We start from the raw sequence: 12,687 nt of genomic DNA on the forward strand, positions 1-12,687 counted from the left end.
TTCCATGCCTGAAATACTCTCGTGGGCTTTTCAGCCAGATCCGCATGCCTTAAGGGCTGATTCTGAGGCCAGAGTGCTGTTTAGGACATCTGCCATTCTATGGGTCTGCTGTGTATCTCACTTCCCATGTTGGATCGTTCTCTCCCTTTTTGATTCTATCAGCTAGTATTAGCAGACACTATTCTTGTTTATGTGATCCCTTTGGTTCTTAGTCCTATCATTATGATCAATTGTGAACAGAAATTGATCACTGGGACTAGTGAGATGGCATTGGTACATGCCACCTTGATGGGATTGAATTGGAATCCCCTGGTATGTTTCTAACTCTCGTTTGAGGTAAGTCAGCTTGAGCATGTCCCGAATTGCACATCTCTTCCCTCTCTTATTCCCACTCTTATATTTAACAGCGATCACTTTTCAGTTAAGTTTCAGCACTTAAGAATAATTGTGTATTGATTACAGTATTCAACCAAAAGTATTAATAGTACCCTGTAGATTCCCAACAATATTTTTTAGATTTCTCATTTCCTCTTCTTTTCTTTGGTTTGACTGTATACTTTCCTGTTCTCTGTCTTCTAAGTCTGATATTCTCTCTTCTGCTTCACTCATTCTGTTTTTAAGGCTCTTTAATGTGTTTGTCATTTGACCAATGAATTCTTCATTTCATTATGATTTCCCTTCACTATCACAGTTTCATGTTCTACTAGTTGCTTCATTTCATTTTGTGTGAATATTTCATTTTTGCGAGAGAGATTTTCTATCCTGTCCAGTAAGGATTTCCATAGCTCAAGCATTTGTTTTTGAAAACTTCCTAATGTTCTTATCAATTTTTTGAGATGCTCTTCTTGCATTTCTTCTATCTCATTATCCTCATAATCTTGAATTTGGGTGTCTTGTTCATTTGGGGGCATCATAGTGTCTTCCTTGTTGTTGTTTCCTCAGTTTCTGCGTTTGTTTCTTGGCATTGTGGAGATATTCTCTGGTTTCTTCGCTGTAGTGGTTTTTCTCATTATACTATGACTCTAGATTAAGTGGACTGTCTTCTTTTGATGGATCCTTAGAGGCTGTGATGGGTGTGGCCAGAGAGCTCTGTTTGGTTCTTCAGGGTTAAGGGTGTGTCAAAGGTGACTCACCCAGGTTGTTCTCTCTCTCTCTCTCTCTCTCTCTCTCTTTTAACTCAGAAGGGAAGTAATTCCGCACAGCTCAGTGGAATTGAGGGTAGTCAATATATGAAATCTGGCCCCTGTGGGTATAATATTCATCTGCTCTGCCCCAAGGACTACACAAAGGGTCTATGCAGCCCTCAGTGTGATCTCAAATTTATTGAGGCATTTTAGAAGGGTAGGACATGGTCTTACATTTTAATGGAATTCTTCACACTACTATATCATGCTTACAAACATTTTTGCCAAAGACTGGGGATACAGTATATTCTCAATAAATGTTAACCATGATCCTTATTAATTTTCTTGGTGTTGGCATTGCAGAACCTGGGGTATAGCAGGATTTCTGATACTACCTAGGAACCATAGGAACCAGAGTGTGTTTCAATCCATTTCCCTGGCCTCTTTGATGAGAAGCACCTGCAGGACTGTGACATATAGGCTGCCTATCTCCACAAGAAGATCAGACCAGTGTGGCTGTTAAGTAGGCCTTCCTCTGGGGCAGCTTCCCTGGGGTTTGCAGGGTGAGGTGATCATGTATGTAAATATCAGGATATTGTCAAGCTGCAATGTGCAGACCCAAAGTATGTAGGCAGGCAACCACTTTTCTGAAAGTGTCAGAGGCTCTTGGATACTTCCACGGGTTATTCTCACGTAAACCAAGAATTTCTGTCATCACCACGCAGCCCTGCATTGCTGAAAGCCCTAATGTATGTTAAAGCTTTTAATGTATGTTGGGAGCCTATTTGTTCCTTCTCTGTTCCTTCCAACTAATGCTCTTATAATAAGAACAGTAATAACTACATTAGAGAGAGCCACTTTCATATGCAGCCAGTTGAAGTATTACTGGTAAAGCTGTTGTGAAAGACACAGTTTGGGCAGCAGGTGTTAAACCTTTCACAAAATTCACACCCTTTCCCCTGGTAATTCCACCTGTGGTCACAAATGTAGGTGTGAAGTGATTGAAGTGCATAATAAAGCACTTTAAAACACCTACCCTGATTCTCAATCTCATAAAACTTGGAGGCTATATCTCCAAATACTCAACTCATCATGGATATAGGAGTCACTTTAGTGTAGCCAAATAGAGAATGAATGGTATGGCCAGAGAGCAGAAGTTATCCTGGGGAGGGCTCATCAGAGAAAATACCACTGATGGGAAGAATTTGAACTGAGCCTTGTAGACTAAGTGCATGACTTTGCAAACATCGGCTCCTCTCTTCCTGGCTCTCAAGACCACTGGTCTGCATTTTCCAGGCAAGCCCCATCTCTGTCTTCTCTTTTTGCACAATGGGAGCTACTGAGTCACATTTGGTAAATCATTTTTTCAGGGAATAAGAGCCCTTTTCTTCTGTGTAGGTTTTCTTCCAAAACATTGTGTCTTGTACAATGTTAATAGGTGGTAATGGGTACAGAGAGAGGTACTGGATAGTATTCCACAATCAATTATGCGTATGACATGGTGGAAGTTACATAAGGGTCATGGCTGTAGGGATTCTCAGAACTTATATTATGCATCAAGAGTTTCCAACAGTGAAGCATAGTTGGCAGAGCCATGTTTCAGATTTATTTGACTACAGAGGTCTGTTTTGTACCTGTCAATATTCTGAAAACCAAGTGCCCCAAGGCATGCAACTTTGGAAAATTTTAGATTGGCCAGAATCCTGGGACTTGCCAAGATAGGAAAACAAGCTACCGAGATCAGTCTTTCTTATCATCATATCAAGAATGTGACTTGTAGGGGCCAGCTATATGGCACAATGGGCTAAGCCAACACCTGTGACACCAGCATCCTATATAGACACCAATTCAAGACCCAGCTACTCCACTTCTGATCTGGCTCCCTGCTAATGCACCCAGGAAAGCAGTGAAGGATAGCCCAAGTGTTTGGATCTTTGCACCCCTGTGGAAGATGTGGAAGAAGCTCCTTGCTTCTGCCCAACTCTACCTTTCAAAAAATAAATAAATCCTTAAAAAAAAAAGAATGACTTATAACTGGTGCTCTTACCAGCTCTGATCTGAGAGTGTCCACTGGTCAAAGAACTCAAATTTACCAGAAATCATGGTGACACAAGAAACTATAGCTATAAAAAAAATCACACTCAAGATCCTAAACCCCATCTATAAGCAACACAAGTGCCAGTTGCCTAAAGATCTACATGGTTAGATGATGAGACTTCTGTGCTGGCTGTCACTCAAGAGAAGCTTGGAGAATTCTCAAGAGGGCTTTTTTTAAAAAAGTGCAGGCAGATGTGCAGCTGGAACACAATCTCACATTCCATTCTCACCCTGAACGCTGTCTCAAGGCAAAGGGCTACATATTTAAAAGGACTGCAGGGTTCACCTTGTGTTGTCAACAGTAAATATGTCAATCACACTCAATGCCTGACAGACTGTGATTCACATTTGCATCAAATCCAAAATAGCCGCCTACAGCTGCCTTTGGATTGGTGGCAGTCTCCAGACCCACGTAGTCACTTTCTCTTCGTTTAACATCTTGAGGGTGGTGTGTTTGGCAACCACAATGTTGAGATTTGGCCCTCGAGGTCTGTTCCTGCTCATGGCACCACAGAGCAGGATACATGACGAGGGGAAAAACTAGGATAAAGTAAACTGGCCTTGCTGGCCTCCTCCCCGAGTTTGAGCAAGCAAAGCTGCCCAAATAGGTTCTTCCAACTGGCACACTCTCAGATTTCTCCAGAGCAAGCACCCATAAGCCTTGCCAAATCGCCTAGGCCAACTGAGAAGACTTGAATTTATAGCCAGAGCAACAGAGGTCTTTCAATTGAAGTGTGAGCTTGTGTAAGAAGGTAAGTCCAGTGACACAGCCAGGCCTTTACAGAGCTAGGAAGGCGTGTTCCAGAGGCCATTTGCTTGGATTCAAATCTTTGCTGCATCACCCATGACTTTAGTCCTGGGTGTGCTTAATTTAATCTTGCTGAGTCTCAGTTATTTCATCAGAAATAAAAATAAAAGTTCCTGACTCTCATTTGGATCGCTGTGAATATTGAATCAGATTACTATATAAATGGATAGATCTTGGAAGCATACCAGGAATATAATAAGTGTTCAACACAGTGCTAGCTATTATTATTATTCAATTTCACTCTTTTATTAGGCGTGGGTTATTGTGGACAGTGTATTTTTTTCCCATTCGAAAGGATATAAGTCAGGACACTGGATGTTTTCTCTAAAATGGAAAAATTCTACACTTCCATATCCTTTTTTTGTGTCCAAAAATGCATTTAAAAATCATCCAGAGTGGACAGGAAGGGATTCTTAGAGTAGAGGGTCTTCTGCTATTGCTGCATCTGGCCTGCCTGGATCCTTTGATTCCTGTCAGCTTCTGCCAGGGAGTCATTTTAAGGGTTGTCATGGGCATCTCAGATAAACTATGTGCTTTGGCTTGATAAGGGTTTTCTTGAGAAGCCATTTCCAGGATGCCAGTTCATGACATCCCAGAGAAAAATCCCATCCTATTAAAATGAAAAAGTAAAGTACACAGAAGCTACCCATGACCAGAAGGACCTGGACACTAGGGCAGGGTTTAGCAGTGAAGCCAGTGACATGTGCCTTATCCTCAGGGTATAAATGGTCATGAAAGCAGAACCTTTGTTTCAGATAGGACTCCAGAGATGGTGGGAAAGAAGTGATGTGCTGTGGGGATCAAAGCTGGCATCGGAGAGCAGACCAGGGGAAAATGCAGAGGCGAGTGGAATCAACAGCAGCAAGGCAAAGCTGAGGCGCACAGAAGCCTCAACAGAGGCCATGTACAGACGTGGAACTACAGCACAGGCAAAAGAAAAGCCTGTACACTGGATAAACCCAGAGGGAGATGAGGAATGTCCTGTAACATTCGTATGGAGAAAAGAGAAAAGAAACTCAAGGTCAAGAGATCCAGGACCTGAGCTGAGACCTTGATCCAGGACGGAGGGATTGGCATCCTGCTTGTAACCACTCAAAATGCTTAATTTAACTATTTAATAAGCTGGTGATGTTTAATTTATAGGAAGTAATACATTTGTTGCAAAGAAACCATTTTTGAGAGTTTTTTTTTCATCTCTTTTGAAAATTTCCAGTTCTAGGAACTGAAATTGGGCAGATGAGCTTGAGCCCTACCCATAGGAGGGTAACTCAAGGTGGCCGACACTAAGCCAACTGCTCCCAACTGGAGGCCAGTAGGAGCCCCTGCCTCTCTCCTGGGCTGACAGAGACTGTGACATGGTGGATACACCTGCAGACCCAGCCTTTTGGGGTTCTGAAGAGATCACCTGTTTCATCTCCATTTTGAGTATATTGGAAGGAGATGTTAACTGCAGCATTGAAGGATATAGAAGATTCTGCGAGAACAAAGCTAGAGTTCTGGGCTCTCTATCCTTTTGTAAGAAGCCAATATTCAAATGAGTACAAAATTCAACAGCCAATTTCAAACACATACCTTGGGATTGAGAAAGGAGAAAAATATCAGGTCTGAATATGGCTTTAATAATGCTCTTGGCATCAGTATTTTCTCTGTTCTACTCGAAAGCCTTTCAGTAATGGAAAAGCTTATACAAGTACAATGTGGGTAGCTACCGTTTATAGAGAACTTACTTCAGGTCAGGCGTGGTTCTAAGCACGAGATACACAATGAATTCATTTAACATATACAATATTAGCAAGTAGGTGTCATAATTATCTCTGCTTTACAGATGACAACACTGAGACACAGAAAGGCTACAAAGCGTGTCTGAAGTCACACAGCAGTAAAGGCCAGAGCTACATCTGGTACCCACACAGGCTGACTGCTGAGTCTGTGATCTTAACCATTATGTTCTGCTGTGTGCTACAGAAATAACATTCACTGCGTCTTCCAATTGTGCTGGATTTGCTCCATTCACATTCGTGGCCCGATCTTCTAGATTAGAACTTTTTGCATTCACAGTGTCATTTGTGACCAAGACTCAGTAAGGCTCAAAAAATACACTGAGTTTCTGCAAGCTGTCCACTTGTCTCTGTTCTTACGGCCTAACCAAATGCCTGGCCTAAAGCTAAAATGCACTGGGTAAATAACTGAAACAGCTACTGGTGAGAGACTAGCTTGCACTATCAACAACACTCATCTGTAGAAAAGGAACCATACTTCTGCTCTAAGCATGGTGAATTGTACTTAGTTTTCTACACATCTGTCTCTTCTACAAAGCTTGCAGGCTCCCTAAACACAGGGACTGTGTTTTTGTTTTATCTCAGCTGCCTGGGGCTTAGCTGTCTACGGTAAGCTTTTGGTGAATAGGTGAATTAGGTTTATAGAACTTCATGCCTACCTGCAGGGAAAGCTGGATTCAATGCCACCAGTTAGATGAGTGTTAGTTGGGTCAGCAGGACTCCACAGTGATCTCATTCTGTCTGTAGAGTAGAATCTATGGATCAAGTCAACCGAAGCTCATTAAAATGACAAAGGCATCATTTTTGGAGCACTGAGCAATGAATGTATGTGGCAGAGGGGGTGGGGTGAGAAGAGCTGTTGAAGTGGGGAAGATGCCTGGGGAGAAGTGACTTAGAGGCCATGAAAGCAAGTTCTCCTCGTTGGGAAATTGCTGCCCTGGCCAAAGGTATGTAGTTCGGAGTGTTTAGTGTTGTGTTGACAAGTGTTGAGAATTAAAGAGGGAAAGGAACAGTGGGATGCTGCTCTAGTAGGCCACTAAACCAAGCAGATGTGATAAATGATCAGGAGGCTTGGCTGAAAATGAGAGTAACTAAGACTCCCACACCCCATACCAGAGTAACAGGGCTCGATGCCCGTCTCTGGCTCCCGTCTTCAGCTTCTGCTTATGCAGATCTTGGTGGTAGTAGTGACGATCAAGTAATGAAGTCCCTGCCACTCATGGGAAACCTGGATTGAGCTCGTAACTGACATTGTTGGCTCCAGCCATGTGGACCTTTGGGGACTGAACCATTGGATGGGAGCTCAGTCCCTTTCTCTCCCTGTCTTGCTGTATCTCAGATAAATAACTGCAAAAAATAAAAGAAAGAGGAGGTTGCAGAATCTCAGGGAAAGTATACATGGGGTTATATTGACAGAGATGAAATTAAAGAATATTTTTTATGCATGAAGATCTGGAAAAGGATGGAGTGTTGTTACCTGGTGGACTATCTGGCAGCATGGCTAAGTGAAAGGAAGAGCATTTTGAACAAATAGGTGCCTTCCCAGTGCCACAAAGGATACCTTCCTACTAGTGATGCAACCATAATGCACAATATGAGATCTTAGAAACAGATTAACCAGCTTCTCATGGCCGAACAGAACATTGTCCTGGAAACCACCAAAGAATGTCATCATTGATTCTTCATTTTCCTGGGGGAACCCAGCTCTTCTCACAACTCCCACAGTTATGGAATTAGAAATAGATTATCCTAAGTTTATCCCTTAGCGTATTAATTGCCATTCAGAGAAAAATGATTCAATGGTCAAATAGGATTAAAAATTTAAAAATCTGGTGGCAAAATCTTTAGATAAGGAATTGAGAAATCTGAGTTCAAGTCAATGTTTTGCTGCTTCTTGGCCACATGACCTAAAATTTACCTCATCTCTTAAGTCTCAGTGATTTGAAATCTGAAATGCATAAATAGTAGTCACTAATCAAATGAGATAATGTATGTAAATACTTCAGAAATTTATAATAGAGTAAAATAATATAAACAATGCAATGAGAATTCACTGTGAAACTTCCAGTGCTTATCCATTGCAATGCGCTGAATTTTCTCCCTCCTTCCTGGAGTTGAAGCCCTACTACACTCTAACCATACTTCGAGACTGGGCTTTGAGGAAGATATTTTAGGTTGGATGAGGTCATAAAAGTGAGGTCTTGATTCTGTGGTATTGGTGGCCTTGTATGAAAGGAAGAGACATAATAATTTTTGCATTCTCTCTCCTTCTCCCTCTCTCCCTACTCTCTCCCTCCTTCCACACACACACATACTCTCTGGAAAGAGAACACAGCAGGAGGGCAGCTTTCTCCCACCAGGAAGAGAACTCCAACTAGAACCTAACTATATCAGCAACCTGAACTTAGACTTCCAGCATCTGGAACTGTTAGAAAATAAATTCATGTAGTTTAAATGTATGGTACTTTGTTTTGCAGCTTATGCAGCCTAAGTTATCAATATAGGTTAACATTACTCTCCACATTTCTATTTATATCTTTTTAGCTGGCATAAGGCAAACAGAAATAAAAGTTGGCTTCCACATGGGAAGGAACTCACTCTTGTCAGAAAAGTTGTAGGGACCAGCGTTGTGGCATAGTGAGTAAAGCTGCTACCTGCAGCACCAACATCTCATATGGACATCATTTCAAGTCCCAGCTGCAGCGCTTCTGATTCAGCTCCCTGCTAATGCACCTGGAAAAGCAGCGGAGGACATCCAAGGGCTTGGGCCGCTACACCCGTGTCGGAGACCTGGAAAAGCTCCTGGTTCCTGGCTTTGGATCGGCCCAGCTCTGGCTGTTGCGGCCATTTGGGAAGTGAACCAGTGGATGAAAGTTCTTTCTCTCTGTCTCTTCCTTTCTCTCTCTCCCTCTCTGTAACTCTGCCTTTCAAATAAATAAATAAATCTTGAAAAAGAAAATAAAAATCCACTGTAAGAGCAAAACTGGATTGTTGAGACTTAGGAAGGAAGATAAAATGCCTAGAAATTAAAAAAATAAAATATGGGATTTCTAAGGTGCAAAGTAAGATTAAAAAGAAGGCAAATGACAGCAGGAGGAAATTACTATGTCAGGTTACAAGATTCTTGTAAACAAGTGCCAATTCAAGGAAGATTTAAATGAAACACTATACATTTTTCATTCAAAATGAAAAACAAAACTATGTTGAAATTCATATTAAAACATATGTTTTAAAATTTTTAATTAATTAATATTAATTTTGATTTTGTTTGAAAGGCATAGAGAGAAGAAAGGTCTTCCATTCATTGATTCACTTCCCAAATGCCAAAACAGCCAGAGCTGGAACAGGCCACTGCAAGGAACCTGGAACTCCCACATGGGAGGCAGGGCCATTACCTGCTGCATTCCAGGACACATTAGCAGGACACTGGAACTGACAGCAGAACCAGGACTCAAAATTAGGCATTCTGACATGGGACACATGCATTCCCAAGTGGTGACTTAACTGTTGAACCTAATGTGTACCCCCAGTACTTATATCTTTACATCTAGGAGTATGTATTTTACAGAGTAGAATTGTAAGTAAGAATATTAATCAACCTATTGAAATCCTTTAAGAAACATGCTGGATCTCCGAAGTCATGGAGAATTGGCTTATCAGGAAGCTTTGCATTTTTCTTTTCTTCATTTTCCCTTAAAATTTTAAGTTAACTTTATCTGTCACTATCTACGGTAGTGCAAGGCAAGTACTATTTTTTAAATGTTTATTATGTATTTAAACAAGTGATAGAGAATGAGAAAGTGAGAGAACTCTTCCACGTACTGGCTTACTCTTCAAATATCTGCAATAATCAGGGCTGGACAAGGCTGAAGTCAGGAGCTGAGAACTCCGTCTGGGTCTCCTTCATGGGTTGCAGAGACCCAAGTACTTGAGCCACCATCAACTAGGAATTACTGTTTTCATGATCTTCTTGCTGGGAAGAAGTCTAGGGAAGCATATTCACCTCTCTATAGGTACCTGACTCAGTTGCTTAAAGTGTTGCATTGAAGGTAATTGTTCAACTCTTCCCACAATCTTTCTTAGTTCATGATATTAAGTCATTGCTTCATTCATTAAGTCAGTTTTTTCAGCAAATGCTTATTTGTACCAGTACCACTTATTGTCTGTACTAGTGGCACAGAATTTCATGAATCTAGTATAGAGGAGAAGGTAGATAATAAATAGCTGATCATATAATGATTTTTGTCAAAATACAACTACAATAATTGCTACAAAAGAAACATCCTGTGCTCTGAAAGCCTAAAATAGAATATTCTCATCAAGTCTGGTACAGGCCAGAAAATCTTTCCTGGAAATGTGTTGTTATAACTGGAAGTCTCAGAAGGTGCTAAGAAGGGAAGGAAGTAGAAGAATTACATCCACAGGGAAGGGCTCATGTGGGGAGACATGGAGAAGGTGTGGAGCTAGAAAAAAAACAAGATAGCCACAAGGTACAGAGCAATGGGGAGCTCAGCACAGGAGCAGCAGGGCAGAGGAGGCAAAGACCAGGAAACTGAAGACGCTGTGAGCTTTGGTGAGCAACTTACACTTTAAGTGCAATAGGGAAGCCTGAGGGGTTTTGAGCCGGAAGCAGGATGTTCATGGGGAAGCTTTTCTCTGCTTCCTGGGAATCTCCTGTCCTGTGAGGGCTTTTTGTCCAAAGGCACCTAATGCTGGCTGGAGGAAGATGGAAAGTGTTAGCTGGCATTTGGTGATGTCATGTGCTTGCCTGGCTAATTTGGGGGTTTTGTTGTTCTTTTCTGAGCACAGTTAAATATTTAAAGACCATGCACCAGACAGCTATCGACTTTGACTAGAGATGAATAATTAGTTAATGGCTTCAAAGTGTTTTGTGGATGGAAAGTAAAGTGGGAAATATTAATAAAATGACCCTACGTGGGTAGTGGAAGTTGATGGAGTCTCGGGGCAACGTTTTCTTCTGTGGTGCTCACCCCACATCAGGCCAACAGGACCTGTGCTGGAGAAAGGCACAGACTGATCCCAAGAAAGGCAAACTCTTCTACGTGACTGAGGCTTCAACTGCTTCATTTTCATCCTGGCTAAGTGTTGTTTCATGGAGAGCAGTCAGCCTGGGCACTCATTGCTCAGAAGTGCAGTCAGTAGATGCCTTATAACTGACCTGCCTTCCTTTTTTTTAATAAAGATTTTTATTTATTTATTTGAAAGGTAGCATTACAGACAGAGAGAGACAGAGACAGAGAGAGGTCTTCCATCCTCTGGTTCTCTCCCCAAATGGCGGCAATGGCTGGAGCTGAGCCGATCAGAAGCCAGGATTCAGGAGCTTCCTCCAGGTCTTCCAGGGGTCCAAGGACTTGGGCCATCTTCTACTGTTTTCCCAGGCCACAGCAGAGAGCTGGATTGGAAGAGGAGCAGCCAGGACATGAACTGGCACCCACATGGGATTCCAGTGTCAAAGGCAGAGGATTAGCCCACTATGCCAAAGCACCTGCCCTAACCTGCCTTCCTAATGTAGTCATTACCTGGACTGTAGGGGTAGTAGGGTCAGCAAATCCTAAACCACTACTCACTAACCACATGAGCTTAGGTAAGTGGCCTTAATTAATTTTAGTTAATTGGCCTTAATTAAGCCAAGCCTTAGATTGCTCAAAAACAGGACACCTGTTCACTCATTCATCAAAATCTATTAAATAATTTGAAAACCAGTTGCTGGGGACATATGGTAACCAAGACAGGATTCCTGTCCTTTAGAGAGAAAGATACAAAAACAATAGGGTAAGAGCATTGAAGAAGTGACAGCAATTGCTAAAAGAGCTTATAAATGACTTGAGTAAATCTTTTTAAACTTTTATTCTGAGAAATTATAGTCTTGCAGAGAGATCTGATGTACTCTTCTCCCTGTATCCTCCTATCTATGATATAATATACAATTTTGTGAAAATCAGAAAAACACTGATGTTAAAACAATCTACAGAACTTTTTCAAAAATATTCACATATTCAGAATATGTGTGTGTGTGTGCGCGCTAGCTCTGCACTGTGTTACCACCTGTAAAACCATATTCAAGATGATCACAGAAATACATATTATGATATAACTATGTATGGACTTCAAAATTCCTTGCACTAAAATAAATTATCTCTTTTTTTCCTAGATCTTTTTTTTTATTTTTAACTTTTATTTAATGAATATAAATTTCCAAAGTACAGCTTATGGATTACAATGGCTTCCCCCCCATAACATCCCTCCCACCCGCAACCCTCCCCTTTCCCACTCCCTCTCCCATTCACATCAAGATTCATTTTCGATTCTCTTTATATACAGAAGATCAGTTTAGCATACATTAAGTAAAGATTTCAACAGTTTGCTCCCACACAGAAACATAAAGTGAAAAATACTGTTTGAGTACTAGTTATAGCATTAAATCACAATGTACAGCACATTAAGGACAGAGATCCTACATGAGGAGTAAGTGCACAGGGACTCCTGTTGTTGACTTAACAAATTGACACTCTTGTTTATGGCATCAGTAATCACCCTAGGCTCTTGTCATGAGCTGCCAAGGCTATGGAAGCCCCCTGAGTTCACCGACTCTGATAATTTTTAGACAAGGCCATGGTCAAAGTGGAAGTTCTCTCCTCCCTTCAGAGAAAGGTACCTCCTTCTTTGATGACCCATTCTTTCCACTGGGATCTCACTCACGGAGATCTTTCATTTAGGTTTTGTTTTTTGTTTTTTGTTTTTTGTTTTTGCTAGAGTGTCCTGGCTTTCCATGCCTGAAATACTCTCATGGGCTTTTCATGTACATGTTGAAGTACCATCATATAGATTTGTGTAACCAGTACACAATCAAGAAACAAAA

At 41.4% G+C, this 12,687-nt stretch overlaps 1 long non-coding RNA gene across 2 annotated transcripts in view; it reads left to right on the forward strand.

Annotated features, from left to right (window-relative positions):
- The first annotated feature begins 316 nt into the window (after nt 1-316).
- The window catches only part of LOC149126319 (uncharacterized), a 34,356-nt gene continuing 21,985 nt past the window's right edge, over nt 317-12,687 (forward strand). For both annotated transcript variants that reach the window (XR_016235901.1, XR_016235902.1), the window contains exon 1: nt 317-336. This is a non-coding gene — a long non-coding RNA (uncharacterized LOC149126319). The remainder of the gene's footprint in view (nt 337-12,687) is intronic.

The sequence above is a fragment of the Oryctolagus cuniculus genome, chromosome 6, assembly GCF_051225735.1.
Source record: "Oryctolagus cuniculus isolate XC-2025 breed Fujian yellow rabbit chromosome 6, ASM5122573v1, whole genome shotgun sequence".
Classification (NCBI taxonomy): domain Eukaryota; kingdom Metazoa; phylum Chordata; class Mammalia; order Lagomorpha; family Leporidae; genus Oryctolagus; species Oryctolagus cuniculus.